Here is an 8,983-nt window from a genome sequence, read left to right as displayed (position 1 = left end):
TATCTGGTGGTTGCCATACTGAATACCATAGGAGTGGCCCATCGCATGAGATATAGGAAATAAGAGTCTAGTGTCTTGTCACTCGCTAGAACTGGATTATTCAGCATATTCTATTTGGTGGCAGTGTGATGTGTTCTGCTATGATATCCATTTTCAATTTCCCAAGATATTCAAAATATTTCGACTGATACACCGAATCTAGAGTGCAAAGATTACCAGATCTGTGTCAGATCTATAAGCTGAATTTTGAGATAACATAAATATATATCAGAATAAGGGCAAATGGTAAACGCATATCTACTTCACGCTAAAATTCACATTCTGTTATACTGCAATGAAAGATATTTTTAATACATTCATCCATGTCGAATTTAAGCGTGTTTCCATGTCTAGCCTTGTTCTATAACAAAAGTATTCGATGATACAATGACATAGCCGGTTTGTTCGGTTGCAAGTAAAAATAATTATCATATGATTCTTCGTTTTCAGTTCGTCGACAGCTCAGCTGATGTAATATATAAATAAATTTGGACAAAGCTTTGCATTGAGGCATATTGGCAATTTCATTATTTACTTAAACGTTGCCAATGGAACGAACAAAAGCTTATCTAAATGCTTTTAATGTAATGTTGACTTTCAATTGAATTATTTTGTTTGAGCTCATACATTATATAAGTATTGATTTAAAACCACATCGACACATTACAAAGTGTTACACTAATACAACTACCCAATCAGGCGGAATTGTTTAATCATTACCACTGATGCAGTTACCTAGCATTATAACAACTTTTTATCATATTGTCTCGTTATTCAGTGATTATTACAATGCAATACAATAACTTCAACTATGGTCGTGGTGCCAACGAAGATGGCTCTCTCTCAAGATAAGTTAGAGCCATTGACTTTGATCATTCCCTAGTATTTCTGCTGTAATATTGTGTAACAAATAGTGATATAAATATTCTCCTGTTGAATTCCGCCGGCAAATCGATTTCATTAAACATTTTTTCTTACATCATAAAAGAATGATCGTTTTCAATGCTAACATGGGAATGAGGCCGCATTGAATCTATATAGAATCACCTTGTTATCATTGAAACGACCTGAATATCGTCTATGTACTGTTAAACCTAACATTCTGTCAGTCTACGATCATCATCAATGAAATAAGCATTACAGTCTATCATCATGAATAACAAAGTCCAAAATTCCGAAATAAAAGCTAGGAAAATGAAACGAAAACATGTTCCATCCTAGACTCATAACGGCGTGTTAAATTATTATGAAAAGTGTATAGATTATCTTTAAACTGAAACAATGCATTGTAATTGTAGACATCAATAATGACTGTTTCAAACATGTTTGTCGACTACGCTAGTTAGGATTTGTCAGTGAGATGGCAAAGGTTGAAAAATAAACAGTGAGAGTTGACCATTGATGTGAAATAATTAAAAACATTTTGAATCCATAACACGTTTGGAGGTAAATCGTTTGATATAACACAAGGGACTAGGAGATTTGAACGACATTCGAAATATACATCGTTTTAAAGGTAACCTTAAGAGAAAAACAGAATAACCTAGAAGGCAATTTATAAATCTTTATCTTGTAAGTGGTAATTTTGAATATAGATACTTTCATATGGAACTGGTTCCAGTTCTTCATTAGCCGTTATTATTTTGTACTACAATAATCAGCTCTAGATTTTTAAAAATAAACACTATTTGATGATTTTCCCTTTTGAATCAGCAATGTAATAATTGATATGTTCACAATCATGAATGACCGTAGATCGAGCTATTCAAAATAGCAGAGTCCTCATGTTTCGATATTATGACTTCATAAGAAATACATTACTGTAGCTCAAACACTTCTACTATTGTAAATCACTTTTGATTCACGTTGGATTTATTTTCCCATTCATACACAAGGAGATTTAATCACGAATTCAAATCCCTTGCGTTTATTTTTCATATGATCACAACACTGAACTACTAAATACATGTAACCATTCTATTCAGGCATTTTCAGAAATAGTGAGATTATTCTGACAAACAATATGAGGACCAATACAAAGTCATCAGTTAACGATATTTGCGTCTTGCAGAGTCTACGACCCTAATAGTTTATCACTCGCGAGTTAGCAGTTATTTCTCGTTCATCACACGCGAAAGCATAACTTCGCAAAAAAGATGTCTATTTGACAGTACGTTTCGAGTTCAAAATGGTACTAAATGAGTCTATGATCTCCCTGTGAGCATATATATACTGAACTGCCATAGCAAAACATTTCACTTGTGCTTTGCACCCGTTCATTCGGTCATCCACCATGTAAACGTTGGTCAATCCACGTAAGAAATGTCACGTTCCCAAGTGAGAACAAGGTAAACAAAAAAAGGAATCATTAGACATATTAACAAACAGCTCATGAACTAAATATTACAAAAAAAGTCACTCAAGTGAATATGGCACCTTTTAATACAATGAATCCTAAGAATGGACGGAGGAAAATCCAAAGCAGTCGAAAGAAAAAGTCAAAATCAACATTGGGAGGGGTACGTATGTGCCTCAGATAATTTCAGATCAGCGTCAAGAGAAATCAGGTACATATGTAACTTACCTTCTTGAGTGACGTGAGGTGAAGCATTTAACAACTTTTTCTGAAAGCGAATAACAAAAGTGTACTTACGTGATAGCGATACCACGCATGATAAGGTGTATTTCGATCCATGGTTATACGACTGAGGTCACAGACTCCTACAAAACATTGATGAACAGACGTTGGACATTAATTCAAATAATTTTAAAATCATTATTGGACAGTGCTATTCATTTGTGTGTCCTTTTAATTCAATTTTAAAGATTGCATACTGTATAATGAACCATTAAATAAGAAGACAGTTTTTTTTATTAATCGCACAACGTATCATCTGTGATAAATATTTAGTGATATATTTAATCCACTATCACTTAATACCGTCCAAATTGCTGTTGTTCGCGCGTAAAACAACCAATAGAATGATCCCTATATACTTGATCATGTTAAGTCATTACTGAAACTATTATCGGCCTGCTCCAGGTGTTGGCAGCGTGCTTGTAGTCGTCTGCATGTTATTATCCAAATTCTTTTGACAGCTGAAATCACCTAGATTAAATAATTGAATGAGGAATTGATGCAGACAAATAACATTGGATTAGTATTATGGGAAAATGCTTCCTTTTTGAAACAGTACAGTGTATATAAGACTTAATAAAAAGGACAGCATTTCTTTGATGAAAAATATACATCTATATTGTTTTGGTATTCAATAATTAGAATTGTTAGACAATAATACTCGAAAAAGTTAATTTTCTTCTCAGCGTTGAAACACACGTTCATTCAGCTATGGTTGTGTTTGACTTTGCCTTGGTACTATCACAGTTGTATTTAATTAAAGATATAAAAATAGTAACCTAATAATGTTTTTTTTTAATTATTTTCTATTTGTACCAATAGTCGTACGAAACAAACATATCTGCACTAATGCTATCTCATTTCCAACTGCACAGAAACTTTATTCTCAAACCGTTGGAGATTTTCGGAAAGGTTTATGCTTTGATAACAAACGTTTGAATTTCTGAGTTAAGAAAATGTTGGGCTGTTGGTTACAATAACGCCCGATTGGAAGAAATGATAATTTTGTATGTATTATATACACTTCAGGGATTGATGCTAAATAACTCATTGTCTTTATATCTTTATATTTATCTACTAAAATGATTTAATGATATAATGGAAAACTAAAATTTATTTTATACGTGTCAACGTCGCTGACAGCAAGAAGAAGTAGAATCGGAATCTGGTAAGCGATTGATGCAAACTATCACAATGTACAATGTGAGTCTACTTTAATGCATTAATGTAACGTAGACCAACACGTTTTTAAATATCATGTCGTATTTCTGCCATATGACATCAACTATATCCATTTACAGTAATGTTAATTAGTATACAATTAATGAGAGTTCAGAGTACAATTATAAGGATACATATTCCTGTTGTGATATGACAAAAAAACTTTTGTATGTACTAACAAATTATCTTATATCTTTGAATATAATACCAACCTTTGTCGAACGACCCTTTTATCCGCTATTTTCCTATACAGACGTCAACAAGAGACGCCAACAGAAAATATTCGCCAAATAAACATGTTGACGTGGGCGGGAAAAAAAGCAGGTAATGTGACCCAGAATCTCATGCAGTTATCTCAGCGTTTAAACATACTTTGACAAAGCATTACTTCAGAATAATGAAGAGATAATAGTATGAATCTGTGCTTTACACACAGTGATATCGCGTCAAGGAATAGATAGTACAATGTTCAATGTTCACAACGCAGATATGATATATGAAATACAGATAAAGTCATTACCTCTCGTATTGTGCATGCTGGTGAAATATACACCTATCTATCATATGCATATTGACGTCTATCGTTTACCTATTATGAATCGAATTTTGTCTATCAAATCTTCATAACATCGAAGACAAGATATATCATATTCTGGAATTGTTTGTTAGATAAATGACACAACGGATCTAGAAATTAATTAATGTAGTTACCATAGCGGGATCGAGTTGCTCCAAACACCACTAGAGGTCCTTTTGCCAATCTATCATATTTTGAAAGAAAAATCAATGAATGAAGATAATTTCTCAATATTGAATTACGTAGCTTATCTTTTGATGTAATGGACGCTTTATATTAGTTCCTAAGGGCCGGCGTAATTTATCTTAAACATTTGAATTCTTAAACCCACGATGCAAACCATTTGAATACAAAGAACCAGACAACATGAAGCACGGTCGACGGGAAAATGTCCTATAATGACATAAAATTCTTAATATGCACTTTAAATTATAATTTGGCTGTGTCTATAACTAAATTTGTATTTGCATGTTCTAGTCACTTGTGTGTCACTCTCCAATACTTGAAATTCGGGTGGTTGGCACTGCTGGTGGACTTGAGTCTCTAAAACTTGCTGTAGCCTGCATGCCACGTTTTAATTTATCCGATTGTAACACAGTTAAGCATATACTCATAGACATGTTGTTCTATTGAAATCTTGCAATATTGAAAATTGTGAAATTTCTTTAAGTAAAAGTAACTCACTAATGGGTTTTTGCCATCTCAATCGATCACTTTTTAAAAATTATTTTCTCATTGCCGTTTTCTATGTTACCCGATTAAGGTCTTATGTATCGTCGGTAAGGTTTAAAAATGATGATACAAACATATCAAAACACATCAAGAGAATATCAATAAGGTAACATACTCATAATTCAAACTCAAATTTCATTTCATAAAACTAGGACAAAATATGAACAAAAGAAAAATTTACACGGAAACTCCTGAAAAAGAACAATAAGAATAAGATCATGTGTTCCGGTAGGCTAAGCGTTTTCTGCTTCATCTATGACATCCGCCATGTAAACCTTGTTCAATCGAATTTAAAGAGCAACAGTTTCATATCACACAAAGAAATAGAATATTTCTCAATGGGATCACCATGGTGGCCATAAAACTTCCCCATAATCTTCATCAACCTGCTCGTTTTGAACCCTCATGCTACGATTTTGTCAGTCAGTTCATGACAATGGGAACAGGCCATTTAATATCGAATTAATTGTGACATGTGCATACCAAAGTTTGGAAATACAGGGATATGTTGCTATCCAGAGATGGAAAATTCACAATAGGGAAATTGAAATCATCACGTTTATCTTACAGCTTGATGGAAAGCTGTCCATGCTGGCTTCGTTGTGGGAAAAGATCGAGATAAGAAGCCGATGTATATGAGTCTGTCACACCTTTGTTTTCAAGTCCTGGTGGAAATATACTATGGGCGTAGTCCAGATTTTTTTGTTATTTAGAAACAAGACGTCATCAATATTTCGGAAGGTGAAACTAAATTGCAAGGTCCTTGTGGCCTTTGATAAGCTCTTCAATAATAAAATAGCCTCGAAGAAAAATAAAACAAGAACAAGTCAGGAAACAGAGGGGAGCAGTTGGTTCCCATTTTAATGGGTATGCCAATAGTCTGCTGGAAAATCTTTCTAACAGACTTTACGAAGATGTAGTCAACTTTGTATTTGATTTGGACGTAACCTCTTGCTAAGTACGCTTCAGTATAGTTCACAACCATATATTCATAGGAGAAAACAACTTTAATAACAAAAGAACGAAGACGTTCTTTCAGCTTAGAATGGGGTATGATGGTGGACGGAAGAGGGTGTCGAAGATTGGTCAAAAGTTCTTTGGAGTTCTTGGAAATCCATATGCTATTAATTCCCCTTCTTGAGTAAACAGTATCAAAACACTGAACCCAGCTTTAATAATACAAAGAATGACGGTTAGTAGTTTAGACAAAGATTTGGTTGAAGAATTAGACGAGCAAGCTAGTTGTTAACATGAATTCCAGTGAAGTTTGGGATCCAGTATAAACGGGGGAGGTCCGTATCCTTATCATTAATAGGCAATCTAAATGATTGTATACTGAAGCATAATAAGCTGGTATTTCGCCTTCTGAAAAATTGCATTATAGGTGGGGTTTCCATCGTTATCAAACAAGCCGCCCAGTTCTTTTTGCACAGGGAAAATGTAATAATATCTACATACAAGGATTGTTTTTGCACACCTTATCTGCAGGAACAATAACAGACCTATCATGTATATCTTAAAGTGTGGATTTAACATTAGTATCAAGAAACGTTGACCTATGTTTTGTTTTCATTTTAGATTTCAAGCCGAAATAATGATGGACCGAATATAGTTAACTCATTCAGAAAGTGAATCAAACGAATCAGATGTATGATGCAGTTTAATTTATCATCCGACTATACTGTTTATAATTCTAAATTTGAATTAGAAGGTGCTGTTCTCAAGAGCGTCTTTATTTCAATCTTCCTCGTCATGTCGCGAATCTATTCATTTCATGTATCACTATTCCATGGAGCCTAAGGTATGTATATAACAAATCGTTGCTACCAACAAAATAAACAATATGTTCTAATATTCAAGAGGAAACATTCACCGACGCTTTTTTTTCGTCGCATTAAAGTGGTTACTTCCGCTTAGCGCTGAAGTTACCGCAGTGCAATATGTTAATATATGTAAACATCATTTTTTGCATTTTGCCCTATTTAAAGGATGAAAAGCGTTGAAATGCGGTAAAAATGTTCCCTATTAAGTATTCATGGACACGTCCCATTTAACTGATTATGCAAAAAAACCAACAAAAAAACCAACAAACAAATGAATAACACCTTTCAGTAAAAATCTAGAACTAGGCACAATAGAGCCAAATGATTAACTAAAATGGAGCATACAGCTGTTACCGTCATTATTGACTGATATATTTCCTGAAAGAAAATCGGTCAACTCAAACGTGACGAGGACGGAATTATCACATAATAAGACACCATCTGGAACATTTCCTATACATAATGAATAAAATAAGGTTACAGGTAATACATATTCTAATACCACAGTATGCTAATTAATATAAAAATGTATACTTACAAAAGTAATTGATTACAACCATATGAAATCCACAGTTTGCTGCTATGCTCATGTATTCAAGTTGTGTGAAACTTAATCTGTCCTCTTACAAGGTGTATGTGTATAGTTGCTTTCGTTTTACCTATGTGTATTAATTACGTAACCCTGGAAATACCGTGTAGTAGTAACATTATCAGCACTAATCTATATTTAGATATCATATGGTAATTTCAGTTCTCTACGATATACACACGGATAGAAACAGAAAAGAACAGATCGTGGTGCATATGAACCAGTTAGATTACGTCATAAGTTAGACGTACTGTTTTACTCATAAATTATGGAAAACAATTAGGTTCTATACATTAGTGTTATTTGCTTTTAAGAGTTTTTTTGTTTACTGCGATCATCATGTAAATGCAATAATAACAGCGGAGAAAAAACTTGAATATAAATAAATTACCACTCGAGAACATTGCGAGCACTGCTATAGCAGCAGAGAATTAATTAACTATACTTCTATAGCCACAGAAAACATCACGTACACTGCCTTAGCAGGAGAGAAAACATCAGCTTCACTGCCAGGGCAACATAGAAAATCTCTAACATTGCCATAGCAACAGAGAAATCATCAAGTACATTGTCGGCAGACAACATCGCAATGGCAGAAAACGTCACGTGCTACATCAAATATGCAAACAAGAAAACTTAATACATTGACTTGTCAACATATAGACACGACATGTACGAGAAGAAATGTTAATATCACAATCAAGGTAGTTCAATACCTTGTCCATGCATTATGTTATCAAGTCTACATTATTGATCATAAATAGCCTTGTTCAAAGTGCATTCATTTTGCAAGATATTAGTGGTTATGTGTAAATATCTATCGGTCGCTCTTTAATCTATTTTTATAGCATTTCCTTAATAAGCAATGGAAGATATTTCAATCTAATATAAATATTTCATAAAAAAGTAATGAAAAAACGTATTTGATAAGCTATGCAACATTAAGTATTCCCTTTGATGCAAGAAGTGTTTTCGTTTCGGTTGCTGATAACAGGCGACAGATGTTAAATATTTCAGCTGTGTCGCCGTGACAACATTCTACCATGTAACTAATACCAAGATAGTTTTCAAAAATGTCTATATATCTATACAGTCATTATATCGATAAAATCAGCATCAATATATGGCGTTCCAACGATGCATCGTTAGTCGGCTGTATAAGTTAATACATTCCAAATTGCACGTTTTACACATTCTTTGCACGCAAGTTATTTTTTTAATAACATCGGGACAGTTTGCTTCAAAACGTATCATATAAGCTTTGAGTTTATTTAGGCACCAAGTACGTCAGGAACGCAACAGGAAAATACCAAGTAAACAGAATCATAACCCATGCTCACATTCAATAAAACCAGTGCATAATA

This window comes from Ylistrum balloti, unplaced genomic scaffold (assembly GCF_031769215.1).
Source record: "Ylistrum balloti isolate Yb309-2 unplaced genomic scaffold, AGI_CSIRO_Ybal_v1 Utg369964, whole genome shotgun sequence".
Lineage (NCBI taxonomy): Eukaryota > Metazoa > Mollusca > Bivalvia > Pectinida > Pectinidae > Ylistrum > Ylistrum balloti.
The sequence above is the reverse complement of the archived record's forward strand: the minus strand, read 5'-3'. Positions refer to the sequence as shown.